Raw genomic sequence first — 19,273 nt, forward strand, 5'->3', positions numbered from 1 at the left:
GACACTGGATCATCTTTGAATGTATTGCCAAAATCCACTCTCTCGAAGTTGTCATATCAAGGGCCTCCCATGAGGCAGAGTGGTGTTGTTGTGAAAGCATTCGATGGGTCACGTAAGACTGTGATTGGGGAAGTTGATCTCCCAATCAAAATTGGACCAAGTGATTTCCAAGTTACCTTCCAGGTAATGGATATACACCCATCTTATAGCTGTCTCTTAGGCAGACCATGGATTCACGAGGCTGGCGCCGTGACATCCACCCTACACCAGAAGCTAAAATTTGTCAAAAACAAGAAACTGGTTGTGGTAGGGGGAGAAAAGGCTCTCCTGGTTAGCCACTTGTCTTCTTTCTCATATATTGACGCTGAGGATGAAGTTGGAACTCCATTCCAAGCTTTATCTATTGATGAACCAATCGAGAAGAAGTCTCCTTCATTTTCTTCCTATAAAGATGCAAAACTGGCCATTGAATGTGGTGCAGTTGCTGGTTTAGGGAAGGTGATCGAGCTTGAAGACAACAGATCCCGGGCTGGCATTGGCTATTCGTCTGGGGCATATAATGAGCAAGGTTTGTTCAAGAGTGGAGGATTCATCCATGACGATCAACCTGAAGAAGAAGTTGCTGCTATCTTGGAAGAGGATGCAGAGGACCTGAACAATTTCATCATTCCTGGTGGTGTCTGCCACAATTGGGTCGCTGTAGATGTTCCTACAGTCCTCCATAGATCAGAGTAATTGTTCACTTTGTTTAAAACCCTTCTCCCATGCCAAAAGGAGAAGTGATGACATTGTTGGCAGCATTTAATACAATGATGTTTTCATTCAATTAATGCATTGTTAAACATTTGTTTTTCCATTTGTTTTCACTTTTTGCTTTTTTGCATGAAATCAGTGATCACAAAAAAACCCATAAAAACAAGAATAAAAGCAACATTTTTCATCTGCATAATGATTTGCTTGTTTAAATTCTAAAGTTTTTCCTTAACCAAAATCATTATGCAGGTTGATTCTAAAACCCATTGAACATAATGATCCAACGCCATCTCCCAATTTTGAATCCCCTGTATTCGAGGCAGAGGAAGATGATGTCGAAGAAATTCCTGATGAGATTTCCCGTCTCCTTGAGCACGAGAAGAAGATCATTCAGCCGCACCTTGAAGATTTGGAAACAGTCAACTTGGGGTCTGAGGATTGTGTTCGTCTGGTGAAGATTGGGGCACTTCTTGAAGAGTCTGTCAAGAAGGATTTGATCAAATTGCTACGAGAATATTCAAATATCTTTGCTTGGTCATATGAAGACATGCCGGGTCTAGATACAGATATTGTGCAACATTTCCTGCCTTTGAAGCCTGAGTGCGTGCCTGTGAAGCAGAAGCTCAGAAGAACTCATCCAGATATGGCAGTGAAGATCAAAGAGGAAGTTCAGAAACAAATTGATGCGGGATTTCTGGTGACTTCTACATATCCTCAATGGGTGGCCAATATTGTGCCTGTTCCTAAGAAGGACGGAAAAGTCTGTATGTGCGTTGATTACAGAGATTTGAATAAAGCTAGTCCGAAAGATGATTTTCCTCTACCACACATTGATATGTTGGTAGACAATACAGCTAAATTCAAAGTCTTTTCCTTTATGGACGGATTTTCCGGATATAATCAAATCAAAATGGCACCCGAAGATATGGAGAAGACAACATTCATCACACCTTGGGGAACATTCTGTTATCGAGTGATGCCCTTCGGTTTGAAGAACGCCGGAGCCACGTATCAAAGAGCTATGACTACCTTGTTTCATGATATGATGCACAAGGATATAGAGGTCTATGTTGATGACATGATTGCCAAGTCCCGAACGGAAGTTGAACATATTGAGCGTTTGTTGAAGCTTTTTCAGCGTCTGAGGAAGTTCAGACTTCGTTTGAATCCGAACAAATGTACATTTGGAGTCCGTTCCGGCAAGTTGTTGGGTTTCGTGGTAAGCGAAAGAGGTATTGAAGTTGATCCTGCAAAGGTCAAAGCAATACAAGAGATGCCTGCACCCAAAACTGAGAAGCAAGTTCGAGGTTTTCTTGGCCGCTTGAACTATATTTCCAGATTTATATCCCACATGACTGCCACATGTGCGCCGATATTCAAGCTCCTTCGGAAAGATCAGTCTCATGATTGGACCAAGGACTGCCAGAAAGCTTTCGACAATATCAAAGAGTATCTGTCCGAACCTCCGATCTTGTCTCCGCCTGTAGAAGGAAGACCTCTGATCATGTATTTGACTGTTCTTGAAGACTCGATGGGTTGTGTCCTCGGTCAACAAGATGAATCAGGGAAGAAAGAATCTACTATATATTACCTCAGTAAGAAGTTTACTGATTGTGAGTCTCGGTACTCTATGCTTGAGAAGACGTGTTGTGCTTTAGCTTGGGCCGCTAAGCGTTTACGCCAGTACATGATAAATCATACAACTTGGTTGATATCCAGAATGGATCCAATCAAGTATATTTTCGAGAAGCCTGTTTTAACTGGGAGGATTGCCCGTTGGCAGATGTTGTTGTCTGAGTATGATATTGAGTATCGAGCTCAGAAAGCTATCAAAGGTAGTATCTTGGCTGACCATTTAGCGCATCAGCCGATTGAAGATCATCAGTCAGTTCAGTACGACTTCTCGGATGAGGAAATTCTGTATTTGAAAATGAAAGATTGTGATGAGCCTACACTTGATGAAGGTCCGGAACCTGGTTCCAGATGGACGATGGTGTTTGATGGCGCTGTAAATCAGTACGGAAATGGTATTGGGCCAGTGATTGTTACTCCTCATGGCACGCATATTCCGCTTACAGCAAGGCTAACTTTCAAATGCACGAATAATATGGCTGAGTATGAGGCCTGTATTATGGGACTTGAAGAATGTATTGATTTGAGAATCAAGCATCTTGATGTATATGGTGATTCGGCCCTGGTTGTCAATCAGATCAAGGGAGAATAGGAGACGAATCAGCCAAGTCTCATTCCATACAGAGATTATGCAAGAAGGATTTCAACGTTCTTTACACAAGTTGACTTTCATCATATTCCTCGAGAGGATAATCGGATGGCAGATGCTCTTGCTACGCTTGCTTCCATGATTGTTGTCAAGTATTGGAATGAGGTTCCCAATATTGCCGTGATGCGCTTGGATAGACCAGCTCACGTATTTGCAGTTGAAGAAGTGAATGATGACAAGCCTTGGTATTTTGATATCAAGAATTTCCTCCAGAACCAGGTCTACCCGCCTGGGGCATCTGTGAAAGATAGGAAAACTTTAAGAAGGTTGTCAGGCAGTTTCTACCTCAGTGGTGAAGTGCTGTATAAAAGAAATTTTGACATGGTTTTGCTCAGATGCGTGGATAGACACGAAGCAAACCTGTTGATGACTGAGGTCCATGAGGGTTCATTTGGTACTCATTCCAATGGACATGCCATGGCTAGAAAAATGTTGAGAGCAGGCTACTATTGGCTGACAATGGAGTCTGACTGCTGCAAATACGTGAAGAAATGCCACAAGTGTCAGATTTATGCGGACAAGATTCATATGCCTCCGACACTTCTGAATGTGATTTCATCACCATGGCCTTTCTCTATGTGGGGAATCGACATGATTGGCATGATTGAACCGAAAGCGTCCAACGGACACAGGTTTATTCTCGTAGCAATTGACTACTTCACCAAATGGGTTGAGGCCGCTTCGTACGCGAACGTGACCAGACAGGTGGTTGTGAAGTTTATCAAGAACCAGCTGATTTGCCGTTATGGTGTGCCAGATAAGATCATTACTGACAATGGATCTAATCTGAATAATAAGATGATGGATGAGCTGTGCGCTGAATTCAAGATTGCACACCATAATTCCTCTCCCTACAGACCCAAGATGAATGGGGTTGTTGAAGCTGCTAATAAGAATATCAAGAAGATTATCCAGAAGATGACAGTTACGTACAAAGATTGGCATGAGATGCTGCCATTTGCTTTGCATGGATATCGTACGTCTATCCGCACTTCAACAGGGGCAACCCCTTTCTCTCTTGTTTACGGCATGAAGGCTGTTCTCCCAGTAGAGGTGGAGATCCCATCAATGAGAGTCTTGATGGAAGCCAAGTTGACTGATGCTGAATGGATTCAAAGTCGTTATGACCAACTGAATCTGATTGAAGAGAAGCGATTGACTGCCATGTGCCATGGTCAGTTATATCAGCAGAGAATGAAGAAAGCATTCGATAAGAAGGTCAAGCCTCGCGCGTTCCGAGAAGGTGACCTCGTGCTCAAGAAAGTCTTGTCTTTCGTGCCCGATTCCAGGGGCAAGTGGACTCCGAACTACGAGGGTCCATATGTTGTTAAGAGAGCCTTTTCAGGAGGAGCTTTGATGCTCACAACAATGGATGGGGAGGATTTCACTCGTCATGTGAATTCAGATGCAGTCAAGAAATACTTTGCCTAAAAAAAAGTATATGCAAATGAAAAACAGAATAGCTCGCTAAGTTGAAAACCTGAAAGGGCGGCTTAGGCAAAAATGAGCGTCTCGGTGGAGAACCCGCAAGGGTAATCCAGGCAAAAATTAGAGACTTGAAAAAAAGAGTATATTTGCATCCCGCTAGATTGAGTACCTCACCCTGGGGCAATCTAGGCAAAAATTAGGGATTTGGCAAGTAACTGCATCCTGACAAGACTTTCTGCTTCGCAGCCGTCTTTTCGTCAGAGATTCTCGATTCGTCGTCAACTGAAGCTTCGCATACATCAAGATTCAAATTGGTAGAGAAAGGATCATTATGTTCAATGTAGCCCTCTTCCAATATATATCACTGATTTCAAATTTGTACAGATCTATGGAGTCTTGCCATTTGCAGGCTACCATTCCATCAAATAAATTTGAGCTTTATCCAATTATTTGCACTCTTATTTGTTTCAATTCAACAAATGTTTTGCATGTTTTAATTGATAAAATGTCATTGTTTTAAACAAAGAATTTTTCAAATCATTGTTTTAAACAAAGTGAATATTCACAATGATGAAAGGATACTCAGGAATTTCTCAGTGCTCTCCCAAGGGTGGCATGATTCCCAACAGGTAAGACATTGGTTCATATTCCTGGCATTTGGTTGTATCCTCTTTCTCCCGCTTTGTTGTTGGGGTTGTTCCCCAAGCAGAGATGTTGTTGAAGACTCAGTTTCTTCTCCAGCAGTGATCTCCCCAGCATGGGTGTTCTCCTTGTGGTAGATTCAGTGGTTGGTGGATTGATATCCCGGTACTTTACCGCTTTTCCCAGCATTATCGCAAGCAGAGCTGTTGGTGGGGTTGTTCCCCAGTATAGTCGCGAGCAGAGATGTTGTTGAAGACTCAGTTTCTTCTCCAGCAGTAGTCTCTCCCCAGTGCAGTCGCCAGCGGAGTTGTTGTGTATCTCCTCAGCATGGTTGCTTTCCATTTTTCCCAGCTTAATCTGCAGAACGGTTGTTGTGGCAGTTTCTGCCTATTGAAAGCTATCTCAATCCCCAGTAGGGTCGGTTGGTGGCTCTAGCATCCCAAAGATTGGAGTGATTTCCTGAATTACTTTTGATCCTCAGTAGAGGGGCTTATTGCAGAATCTACTTGTGTGATCCGTCGGATGTATGTTCTCCCCGAGTAGAGTGGCTTGTTGCAGAATCTACTTGTGTGGTGCTTTCTCCTTCAGTGGCTTGTTCTCCGAAAGGATAGCTGACAGCTTTCCCCAGTAGAGTTGCTTGTGCAGTTAGATTCTACTCGGATGATTCTCCTGCAGTGGGTTGTTCCCCGGAGTTGTTTGGAGTTGCTTTTGCAGCAGTTCTTGGTTGAGCCATGAACTCTTGTTTCTCAGTTGATGCTAGGATCCCCTGCAGATATCCTCAGGATTTTCCTGATCCCCTGCAGTACCCGCAGATCTTTGCTTTACAGCATGTGGATCTCTAGCAGATTGGCTTTCCAGTTGGTTTTCCCCTGGAAGTATAGTACCGGGCGTTTGATTCCTGGGCCTGGTTGTGTTAGAAATGTTTGTTTTGTCAGCATTCATCAAACATAAAGTACTCATATTCATGCATAATCATAAAAACATTCAGATATTCATGCTGCATTTTTGCCATATATCTCTTGATTGTTGTTCTCCTGCTATGGGTGATATAGATCTCTTTATAGATCTTCCCAGGCAGATGTCGGGTGGTTAATCTCTCCATATAGAGTCAGCCCCGTAAGCAGAAAGTGTCTGTATTTTCCTTCTGCAATTCCCCACTGAGATTATCCTCGTGGATGACGGTTTCTTCCGTTTCCTCCCAACACATATATTGGGATGGATTTTCCTATTGAGTTATATCCTCATAGGACGTGTTTTGATTCAGTCTGTCTTTTCGGATCAGCCCCGAATTGGCATTTTGTCAGCTGTTTCTTGTGCTTCCCTGTGGAAGAAATGAATGGTTTGCCCAGTATCCGGCATCAATTCATTTATCCCCAGCGGAGTTTTGTTGGGCCTCTACCCAGTAACCGGTAGTTGTAAGTCCTATGTTCTTGCTCCTTGGCGGAATTTGTGGTTATATACCTTTTATTCCTCAAGCAGGAGTTGTTGGTCTTCTACCCAGTATTCGGTAGTTGTAAATCCTAGTTTTTCTGCTCTTCAGCAGTTTGTGGTTTGTTATAAACCCTATTTTGTTTCCCGTGCGGATTTGTGATTCGTTCCATCCCCACGCAGAGTTGCTGGTCTTCTACCCAGTATTCGGTAGATGTAAACCCTAATTTGTGGTTATTCCCACCAGAGTATGGCTACTACCCCGTATTCGGTAGTTGTAAGTCCTACCTTTTTTCCCCTAGCGGAGGTAACCTTTGTGGTTCGTTCTGGTTGATGGTGGATTTTCTGTTGTTGTGGTTTTTATCTCCAACAGAGTTTGCGTTTCCCTGTGGAATAAGTTGAATAAGTGCTCAGTATTTGGCCTTCATTCACCCTAGCCCCAGTGGAGTTTGTGGTATTCTACCCCGTATTCGGTAGTTATAAATCCCATGTTGTTTTGCTCTCCCCGGTGGAGTTTGTGCCTTGTGGTACAGTTGGACAATTGCCGGTTGCTAGCAATTATACCCCACGCGGAGTTGTTGGTTTCTACCCAGTAGTCGGTAGTGTTAACCTCTTGTTTCCTCAGCCAGAGTTTTGGTATTCTACCCCGTATTCGGTAGTTGTAAACCCTAATTCCTCCCCTTTGCAGAGTTAACCTTGTTGTTCATCCTAATCGATGATGGTTACTCTTTGTGGTTATCTTCATTCGTTGTTCGATGTTGATATTCCCCTTTGCTTGTGGATAATTGTCGGATGCTAGCAATTTATCCCCAACAAGTTGTCTTCTGGATCATTGTTGTATGCTCGCAGTGTTATCCCTTTGGAAGTTGCCAGTGGGTCTTTTCACCGTTTGCTAGTGATTTGTTCCCCGGATCATTGATTGTTTATCAATGTATCCCCAGCCAGTCCCTGTGGATGATTGTCGGATGCTTGCAATTCATTCCCAGCAGATCGCCTTTCAGTTACCCATTTGCTTGGTAATGATGGTTGCTTCTTTGATTGGTCATCTTTATATACCTAGTTTTGGTATCCCGATGCCTTTCTTTTCGGTCGATTTATCCTTTGTTAACCCAGTAGCCGGTTGTGGATAATCTTCCATGCGAGTGTGTTATCCACATTCTGACGGTAATGGATAATATATCTCATGCACTCGTCAGTCGAAGCCTTTTGTGTTTCCCTAGTCGAGTAAGATTCGTTATTCCCTTTGCGGAGTCGAATATTTGTTGTTTGGATAATTGTCGGATGCTTGCAATTTATCCCCTTTGAGTTGTCCTTCGTTTACCCGGATGCTTGGTATCGATTGTCTCTCCTTTGGTTAGTCACCTATTATATACTTCGGTATCTCTGGTGCCTCTTCCTTTTCGAGTATATTATTCATGGTCTGCCGGTAATGAATAATATGTCTCATGTGTTCTTTGGTTGGAATCCTTTGTTGATCTTCCCCAATAGAGTAAGATTCGTATTCTTTGTAGAATTCGAATATCCATCCTTTAACCAGTTTGTGTTTTGGATGATGAGTGTTTTGGCATATATACCAACCCACGTTTTCGGTAGATCACCTATTATATACTTCGGTATCCCTGGTGTTTCTTACCATGCGAGTATATTATCTACGGTCCGCCGGTAATAGATAATATATCTCATGCGAGTATTCTATCCACGTTCTGACGGTAATGGATATTGTATCTCATGCACTCTTTGGGTTTGTGTCCCCAGTTGAGTAAAATTCGTTTTCCTGTTGTGGATTCGAATGTCCATCCTGTAAGTCGATTTGCTTTTTTCAAGCCCTCCTTTCGGATGATGAGTGTCTTGGCATATATACCAATTCACGTCTTTGGTAAGTCACCTATTATATACTTCGGTATCTCTGGTGTCTCTTCCTTTTCAAGTATATTATTCACGGTCTGCCGGTAATGAATAATGTATCTCATGCACTCTTGGATCAATCTTTTGATTGTTTTCTCCGCAGAGTAAGATTCATATTCCTTGTGGAATTGAATATCCATCCTATAAACAAGTCTGCTTTTCTATCTTTCTTCAGGATAATGAGTGTCTTGGCATATATACCAATTCACGTTTCGGTCGGTCACCTATTATATACCTCGGTATCCTTGGTGTTCCTTCCTTTTTGCTCCCTATTATGACCTTGGTCTCCTGTGGAGTCAGATTTCCCTGAGTTGATGTACCTTTTTCAGGTCTTTCTCAGATGTTTGGATTGATTGATATCTCTCACCCTTATACCGGTCTTAGATATTCATTCTTCCTGAGTTTGTCGCCCTTATACCGGTAACATCTCATCCTCGGCTTCCCCTGGAAAGTCTTTTTCTAGATTTCCCCAGCGGAGTTGTATTCCTATTCGTGTTGCTGTATTGGTGTTATCCCCAGTACGTACATTGTTTGGGTCAGCTTGAGTCTTTCCAATGGAAGTGTTTTCCTTTGGAATTTCTTTCTCTCCCTAGTGTGAGTCCTTTACTTCCCCAGTAAGGTCTCTAGTCCAGTCAATTTTGTTCCCCCCAAATCAGAGTCGTGTCCTACTCACGCATTCTTTTTCTTTTATTATCCCCAATAAGAGTCCTATTAGAGTCTCTGTTCCTGGTGAGTGTATTACTCCGATGGATCGTCTTTTCTTCTGTGTGAATCATTATCCCCATAGAGTTTGTGTCTTTTACACGCATACATTTGCATCATGAGGTCTCTTAGGGACCAAAATTTGTCTCATTACTGTTATTTAAGCCCATTCTACCGCGTCGAGATGAAGATTTCTAAACTTCACTTCTCCGGCTAGAATGACCTTAAATAGGGGCATCTGTAAGACCCCAATTTTTGCCCTAAGATCCCTCATGGCATCATATCATATCATATCATTGCCTCAAGGATCATTGTGCATCTTTGCTTGCCTCCTAGTGGGTGGGTTGTCTTGTGAGTGTGGTCCCTGATCACCAAGCATGTTTAGCATTTGTATATCATTGCTTTTCATTTGTTTGCTAACCCAAAAGTACAAAAATATTGTCATCTAACCTTGTTACTTGCAGATGAAGCAAACTAGGTCAAAACAGTCAAATCATTCATTGAGCAATGGATGGTGGCCATTCTTGAAGAATTTGGGCACCATGATCATTCATCAAAAGTTCATATAAGTTGTGATATCATTTGGTATCAAGATCTCAAGAGAAAGAGGCTTGAAATTCATCAGAACATGGCTCAGTCAACCAAAACCCTAGCAAAGTCAACTGTGGTCAACTGTACATTTAATCAGGGATTGGAAGGTGTGAGATGGTTGGAAACGTCTCATTCATGTCCATATAAGCCTCATATAACATTTCAAACATCCACAGTGAAGGATTGGAGGTCAGACAAAAAGTTTCCCAAAATAGTAAGGACCTGTAATTTTCAGCTGCCAAAAATGGAAAGTCATTCTCCTCAAAATTACATCATGAACCAAGCTTCAAATAAAATTTTGTCCAACATGAAAGTTGAAGATCTTGCTCTCACCTTTCCAAAAAGTCCAAGAACACTCATTTCTCATGTGTGGTTGGCAAGTTATGATCAAATCATTTTCAGAAAAAGTTGAAATTCAAAGTGCCATAACTTTTGAATGGAAAGGCCAAATTGGGTGATTCTTTTTTGAGCAAACCACATTTGACATGAACTTTCATGATGCATCATCATATTTCATCAAAAATCTTCACATAAAAAGGTCATTTTTCAAGTGATTTCATTTTGAATTTTGGTGGGAAAATATCATTTTTGAAAATATGCATCCTTTTCATGCCAAACCAATTCTAATTGCCTTGAAATTGAATTTGTGACTTGCTAGCACATGATTTCTGCACTGTTCCATTGATCACACTTACATAGGGGCATTTGTGCCAAATTGCATAACATGTGAAATTTGCTAATCCAATTCCATTTTTGCTAAGCATGATTAGCACAGCTGATTAATAGGAGGTATATATACCTAATTGTAACTGAAAATCGAGATCCACAATCATTTGCTCAGATCCCAAACCAAAAACTTCCAAATTCTCTCAATTTCTCTTCACACTTTTTTCACTTGTTCATCAAGAATTCATCATTCTTTTTGCTTCTTTTTGTATTGATCATCATTTGCAGAGGATATTGAAGAACTGTTGAACAAGATCGTGGCCAAAACCTTGAAGAATCATCACTGTTGCACTTGGAGCTTCACATGGCACTTTGAATTTCCTTCGAGCTGGAGCTGTTTTGAGCTGAAAAATCTTTACCATTCATCTTCCACATCATCAATCAACATCTGTTTTGGCAATTGGAGGTTTGAAAAGCACGAAATCAAGAACTGCACATTCATAAGGTGAGATTTCAAAACCTTCGATTCTTGAAATTAACATGTGGCTTAGGTAGATCGTGGAACATAGGTTACACTGCAACTTAGATCATGAATTTTCGTTAGGTATTGATGAAGTTATGCGGATCTGAATGTTTGATTGTGAAACTTTCTTGGCTCGATCTGGTTAGCATGAGTAGATTTAGGTTAAATGCTTGCTGGATTGATGTTCTACATGATGTGATGATTCGATTGGTATATGGCATGATGATTTTTGTGATGATTTGCTGTTGACCAGTAAGAACATGAAGAACACGATGATGTGTTCAATATTTTCACTTCAGTTTTCGCGTTTGATCTGCATTTCCTGTGCCTTGCATTTCAAATTGTGTTTCCCGCGCCCGGCAGCGAATCACGCGGCGCCATGTGGATTAAATGAAACGCTGCGTTTCATTGTAACGCAGCGTAATTACAAGTTTGCCATTCGCAGCATTAATTCATTTTATTTCCTTAAATGTTTATTTCATTTTCTTGATTAAACTTCAAAAATCCATAAATAATTCATGGAGCATCCAAATTGTGTGGGGATTTTTGCATCCATTTCCATTTTTCATCTAGTTTTTTATGAGCATGATATCACAAGTTGTGCACGGCTGTGTTTTATTTTGGTCTAAGGTCTTTGTTCATGTATGTTTCTTGCATATGTTTTGCCATTTCATTCATAAAATCTTGATTCTTGCTCCAAAATGTGTGAAATTTTACATGTGCATTCTAGACTCACTCCTGGTCATTTTGATATGTGGTTTGTAATTTTTGAGTTCCTGGATTGAGAGATATGATGTGATCTTTGGAGTGTTACATTTTGTGCCATGCCATGCTTTGTGCATCTTCTTGATTTTATTTTCTATGCTTGTTGGACATGATTTGCTCTGGAATTTTGCATGAGATTACATCTAGATGTTAAATTTACATGTGAATTTTTCTGGAATTTTTGAAGGCATTTCCTATTTGATTGGGATTTTATTTGTTGTTTAGTCATTTGTTGACCATTTGTGATACATGTTCCCATTTGATTTGTGAAATTCTGGTTAGTAATTGGATGGATTTGAAATTTGGCATGTGTATTGTAGACATCTTGAGGTTTGCCATGGTTTTAGTCCCATTCATTTATCATGTTTTATCTCTGTTTTATGACTGGTTGAAGTGAATGCATGTTTTGATGCCATGTAAGAGCTTGTATGAACTTGTGTTGACTTTATGATTTTCATTGACTTACTTCCCCTGGTACAAATGGCATGAAATTCGGTGTGCTGCTCATTGAATGTGTTTTGTTTAAGCTTGAATTTTATGGGAATTTATTGAGCTATTTTGGTATTGGTTTGATTGTGATCATTCTGTTTGCTCTAATGTGATTCCCAAGTGCATAGTTTGACATGTTTTGAGTATGAAATGGATTTGGTGTATAGTTTTGATGTGAGACCAATTGGATCCTACTCTTGTTTGATAAATCTTGATTTTGATCAATTTTCACTTGCTGTTTTGAATTTTTCACCTCCTTTTGACCCTAGGCTTGTCCTAGCGGTCTTACTTCTCACATTTGAGTTGTTTTTTCAGGTTAAGAAGCAAATGCTTTGAAGAGTTTAATTCAAGTTGATTGATTTTGGTTTAATTGATTGTGATGAACTAACTTGGTTTGTTTTGTAGGACGCTAACTCATTTGCTTTGAGTCTGTGCTTTGCACATGTGATTGATTGTGTTGACTGTTGGTTCATAACTTGTCTGTTTTGACTTTGTGATTGGGATACTGATTATATTTGATTGATTTCAAGTACCATAGTCGCTTTAGTTCCTTTGAGAACTTGCTATTGCTTTGCTTTGCTTAAGCATTGAGGTAGACTTTCTTGTCTCCATGTAGTCTGGAAGACCTGGCTTGTTATTTAGCCAGGCAACTGTCTGAAGTCCTCCTTAAGAGGCAATGTGTGTGATTGTTTAACTTTGTCCTCAAGCAGGTAAAGACCTCATGTGAGGCAATTGGTAGACAAAAGAGATATGTAGCCTATCTCCTACTATTCTGTGAGTCACTCACCTTGCTCACACCACATGTGTTGATGCATAGTGAGTAAAAACCCAAGATCTATCGAGTCTAACCTGTGGAGAGAGTTCCATCTTTCTGAACTCCCACACCTTCTGATATTCTATGCTCTCCCTGACCAGGGATAAGAGTGATGAGGCACACCCCTCATATCCTTTCATATGCTTCACCTTGGCTCTCAATGTCAAGGTTAAAAGCACCATTTACCCTATTCCAGTTGACTTTTAAGTCTAACCCTTTGATTGAGCCTAATTGTTTGGTTATAGTGGGTGCTAAATGACTTTGTTTGATTGATTGCTTGTTGCATTTGTACATGCTTGCTTGCCTTTATGTACTTATCATCATTGATTGTTCATTATTGCATGATCATCATTTCATACTCTTGTGGTTTGTTTGAATTTACTCATTGAGGACAATTGTAAGACCATGTTCTTTGGCCATTGTTCCTATGATTTGGAAGGGATAGAGTGTAAGACCATTTCACTTGGCCACTCATGTCCATTGCTTAATGTTTGTTTGTTTGTTGTATGTGAGGATGCAAGTGTAAGACCATGTTGTTGGCGTTTGTAATTCCTATGATCATCCTTTGGAGGTTGGTATAAGTCCAGATAGATTGGCATCTGACATCCAAGTTTTGTTTTACCTTAGGAGATTGGTGTAAATCCATTTATTGGTATCCGATATCCGCTTTTGCTTTGTGAGATTGGAGTAAGACCATCTATTGGCTTCCGACATCATTGTTTTGTTTTAGGAGATTGGTGTAAACCCATTTAGTGGTATCCGATATCCGCTTTTGTTTGTGAGATTGGTATAAGACCATTGATGGCTTCCGGTATCATTGTTTTGTTTTAGGAGATTGGTGTAAACCCATTTATTGGTATCCGATATTCGCTTTTGTTTGTGAGATTGGTATAAGACCATTGATGGCATCCGGTATCACCTTGCTTTGCTTACTTGCATTGTTGCCTATTCCCAAGGACACACTTGAATCATCTTCTATATGATTTCAAGAGGTGAACCTTTCTAAGAAGTTTTACATTCCATCATCCATACCCTCTTTATCCTAAAACTTTCACACTTTGCTTTCAAAAAACTTTTGACTTGTTGTGCAAACATCTTCATGTCTTTTCAAATTAGAAACTTGGACCTTAAGTCCTTGATTTTTCAAACTTCACTTTTCATAACACTTCCTTGAATCAATCTTAATCTTACCTTGACCATATTTTGTGAATATTCATAATCAATTAACTTCACACATTCAATTGTTTTGTGGCTTTGTCCATTGTTAATATGTTTTCATACATTAGCCGTAGGTTTTAATTACCATAGTGGTTGATGTAAATCTTACCTTATGCTTAGTGAGTTGATTGTAAGTCTTCCATACTTATTATAGGGTTAACCCCTCACTAGTATGTTGAAGCCGTCCTCGCATGGTGGATTGTTGATTCGGGTTGAGTTTTCTCCCATTGGTAATGAAAAGCCTTAATGCTCGTGTTTTAAAATGAACTCACAAATTTTTGGAAATCTTTTAGCCGAACTACGGCGTTTTGATCTTTACCTTTGATGGAAGGTACGTAGGCAACGGGTTCATCCGTTCAAACACAAAAATAACGAACTTGTACATTCTTTTCTCATCATCCCATTCATGTTTGCACAATATGTCATAAACAAATAAACATTTTCTTATACAACAAGTGTGAAAAGGGCTCCCTAGGAGTACCTAGGACGTGATGGGTGCCTAACACCTTCCCATTGCGTAATTTACCCCTTACCCAGATTCTCTGATCTTTTCATTAGTTTTTTATGTGTAAAACTTCTTAGGTTTTTGTTCGCTTTTTAACCAGTCCTTAGGATAAATAAAAGTGCGGTGGCGACTCGATTCTTTGTATACTTTGCTTATGGTTTAATCAATAAATCATATAGCGACGAATACCCCGCTACAATATTCTGACATGTTTGTATCCTTTTCATCATCTTTCAGGTTGTCTCCCCAGCGAGCGCAGAGAAGAGTGGTACATCCTCAGCAACTCCCTAGAGAGTCTGAGTCTAGCATTTGTGTTTTATCAATTATATGGTTGTCATCCCTTGTGTGGACTGACCTAAAATCCCTTATAGATTGATAAAAATTGATATGCTATCTATTCATGAGGAAGTTGGTCTTTCCCAGCATGAGTAGAAGTAGTCCGCAGGAGTGAGCTATCTTTCAGATATCTCCTCAGCAGTAGTTGCTTAGAGCAGTTGGTGAAGGGTTGTTCCCCTTATTCATCCCTAGCATGGCACGTGTCGGCGTAGGATTCATTTCCGATTCCCTCAGCCAGAACAGTTCCTCCGGAGATACTTGTAGTTATCCCCAGCAGGTTGGCTTATAGCTCATCCCCAACAGGGTTGCTCACAGCAGACTGTCCTCAGTTGGATCGCCTACAGTCTACCCCCAGTGGAGTTGTCTGATCAGAGCCTGTTAATTTGTTTCCCCTTCCGTATTGGAAAGTTTCCTCTAGGTTGAGCTGGTAGTGAAGATGTTGTTTCCTTCCCCAGCGGAGCAGTGGTTCTCTCTTCCCTTTAGCAGAGATGTCTCTCCAACAGTTGAGAGGAAGTGTTTTAATTTGTTGGAACTTCTGTTTGGTGGTTGTTCCCCACAGAGTTTCATATCATTCCTTGATAAGTTCCCTAGTAGAGTTTCTTCTACGACGGATCTTATCCGTGTTGAGATCCCCAGTAGAGTTTCCTCTACGATGAATCTTTTGTTTGTTCAACAGCAAATCCCTGGCGGTGACTCTGTATGTTCCCCAACTGACTTTTCCTAATTCTAGTTTGACATTAGTATCCCCTCTAAGTGGAAGACATTTTCCAGTATTAAGGGATTTTGAGGAAGATGTGTTGTTTCTTTTCCTCAGCGGAGCAGTTTGTTCCTTCTCCCAGTAGCAGAGATGTCTCTTCGGCAGTTAGAAGGGAATGCTTGATGTGTGTCTGTTTGGTGGTTGTTCCCCATAGAGTTTCATATCATCCCCTGATGAGATCCCCAGTAGAGTTCTTCTACGACAGATCTTATTAATATCTCTGCGTGTTCCTGAGAATTGTTGGAAGATCCCCAGCAGTTGGTAGCTGAGACTTTGCCTATCCCCGGCGGTTGATAGTTGTGACCTTTGCTTGTCCCCAACAGTGGTCTTTGTCCCTGGCAGTGATTGGTGTCTCCTGGTATTTGATGCTCCCCACCAGATTTGATTTCTCCTGTGGGCCCGGTCTTTCTCTTTTGAGATGTTATATCGGACGTCCGTCCATTGATTCTCGGACTTGTTTGTGTTAGATATGTCTGTTTTTCAGCATTAATCATACATAAACCACGCATATACATGCATAATTATAGCATTCAGATATTCATGTTGCATTCTTTGCCATATATATTTGCTTGTTATCTCCTGCTATTGGTGAAATGTTCCTCCCCAAGCAGATGTCTGTGTCTAATCTCTCCATATAAAGTTAGCCCTATAGGCAGAAAGTGTTTATCTTTCCTTCTATATTCCCCACTGAGTTATGTCCTCATGGATGATTTTTTTTCAGTTTCCTCCCTAATTATATATTGGGATGGAATTACTCCCCTGAGTTATATCCTCATTGGGTTGAGTCTTGTTTCGTTGTGTCTCTCTAGTTTGTTCTTAGATTGACTCCTTTCTTATTATTCCCCCGCAGTTTCCTGTGGTTTAGTTGCTCAATTTCTCAGTAACCAGTAATTGTCCATCTTTTCCCCCAGTGGATTTTTTGGCCTTCTACCCAGTAACCGGTAGTTGTAAGTCCTATTTCTGTGGTTTTCTACCCAGTAACCGGTAGATGTAATCCCCTCTTTGTTGGTTATCTTTATTCAATATTCGGTATTGATATTCCTTCATTTTTTAGTATACCACCCATTAACCGGTGATATATCTCTCGGACGATTGCTTTTGCTTAGCAATTCATCCCCCGTGAATCATCTTTCATTTACCTCTTTGTTTGGTAATGATTGTTTCTCCTTTGATTGGTCATCATTTTATACCCAATAACCGGTATCCCGATGTCCTTTCTTTCCGGTCGATTTATCCTTTATTAACCCAGTAGCCGGTTATGGATAATATTCCATGCGGGTATGTTATCTACGTTCTGACGGTAATAGATGATATATCTCATGCGCTCTTCAGTCAAAGTCTTTTTCTTCCCCAGTCGAGTAAGATTCGTCTTTCCTTATGGAATCGAATGTCCATCCTATAAATCGAGTTTGCTTTTTTTAGCCCTCCTTTTGGATGATGAGTGTCTTGGATATGTTCCCAATTCACGCCTGGTTGGTCACCTATTATATGCCCAGTAACCGGTATCCCTGGTGTTCCTTCCTTCTGCTCCCTATTATGACTTTTTGTCCCATGTGGAGTCAGATTTCCTGAGTTGAGATATGCCTTTTGGGTCCTCCTCAGATGCTTCGGATGATTGATATCTCTCACCCTTATACCGGTCTTAGATATTCTTTCTCCCTGAGCGTGTTGTTCTCTCACCCTTATACCGGTGTTTCGATAACATGTCTCTTTTTGAATTTATTACCAAATAACCGGTAATATCTCGTTATTTCTTCCTCGGCTGAGTCCTTTGTGGATTTCCCCGTCTGAGTCCAGATTTTTATCCAAAGTATCCTTTGTGGATAGTTTGTTGTGTTGGCATATTCCCCAATACATGCATCTTTGCGTCAGCTCGAGTCTTTCCATTGATTTATTTTCCTGGAATCCCTTCGTGTCTCCCAGCAAGTTTTCAAGTCGTGACCTGCTCACACATTCTACCCTTATTTCTCCTCAGAGTCTCTGTCTCCCTAGTGAGTGTATTACTCCTATGGATTTTCAGTTTCTCCTGATTTCTTTTCCTTTGTGGCCATATCTCCCCACAGAGTATTAACTTTTGCATGCATACATCTGCATCATGAGGTCTCTTAGGGACCAAAATTCGTCTCTTTGTTATTATTTAAGCCCATTCTACCTCGTCGAGATGAAGATTTTAACCTTCATATCTCCGACTAGAATGACCTTAAATAGGGGCACCTGTAAGACCCTAATTTTGACCCTAAGATCCCTCATGGCATCATATCATTGCTCAATGCATTTGCCTCAAGGATCATAGCATGTGTGGCTCCGTAACCCTTGGGTTGGGACTTGTGTGAGTTGGTTTGAGACCACCAAGCATGCTTGAATTGTATATTATTGCTTTTCTTATTTGTTTAACAAACCAAAAGCATAAAAATATGTCACTAACCTTTGTTGTTTTGAAGCTCAAGCAATCATGAGATCCCCTGCTCCTAGGAGGCTCCTATGCTCAATGAAATGGCCAGATGAAGATGAAAGCAAGCATGACAATGGTTCAAAAAGTTCCTAATCATCATATATGTCTCCCAAGTATCTCAATTTGCCAATTTGATCAATATAAACCAAAGGGCTTGAGGGTTGTTTCCCAAGGAAACCCTAATTCAGTTGTGCATTAACTGTGCCTTGATCATGAAGCAACCTCAACCTATGATCAAATTCAATCAAGGTAAGTTCTTTAATTCATTATTTTATACATATATGAGCTTATGTGAGTATCCTCAATCATTCATTTATCAAGATTTGAGGTGTGGCTTTGAGAAGTTGACCAGTCAAGTCATCTGACCAAGCTAAAGATCACCGAGACCTAACTTTTGATATGTTTGTCAAATGAAGATTACCCCAAGAGAAAACATGTTCTTAAGAACCATATGAACAACTTTCATGTTCATAAAAAATCCATTTGAAACTTGGAAGGTCATCATTCATTTCAAAACATTATAGGTCATTTTGACTGAAACCCTAATTTTGCGCCAACTTCCAAAGGACCTAACTTCCTTATTTTTTATAATTTTGAGGTTAGACCAATTGCATTGGAAATCTTAAGATGTCTACTTCAAATGTTATGTTGGACAAAATTTCATAATCCTAAAATAAACACATGTGATAATACAAAACATTACTGGTCACTTTGGACCAAAACCATTGAATTTTGAAAATGTCCAACTTCAAGTGCCCATAACTTGAATTATGTTGGTTATGAAATGGGAAGGTTTTAAGCACCCAAAACATCCTTAGTACTCTAAGGGAACCTCTTTTTGCAAATGTGTATTGTAGGTTGGTATTTATGAAAATATGTGCAAACAAGATTGGAGGGATGAGAAAAGAATATACATATTTACAGTTTTGTTGTTTGAATGGATAAACCCATTTGAGGCTTGCATCATTGAAACAGAAGGGCTTGAAGTTGATCATTTTTGGCAAATTTTCCAAAGACA

The sequence above is a fragment of the Lathyrus oleraceus genome, chromosome 1 (genome assembly GCF_024323335.1).
Source record: "Lathyrus oleraceus cultivar Zhongwan6 chromosome 1, CAAS_Psat_ZW6_1.0, whole genome shotgun sequence".
Classification (NCBI taxonomy): Eukaryota; Viridiplantae; Streptophyta; class Magnoliopsida; order Fabales; family Fabaceae; genus Lathyrus; species Lathyrus oleraceus.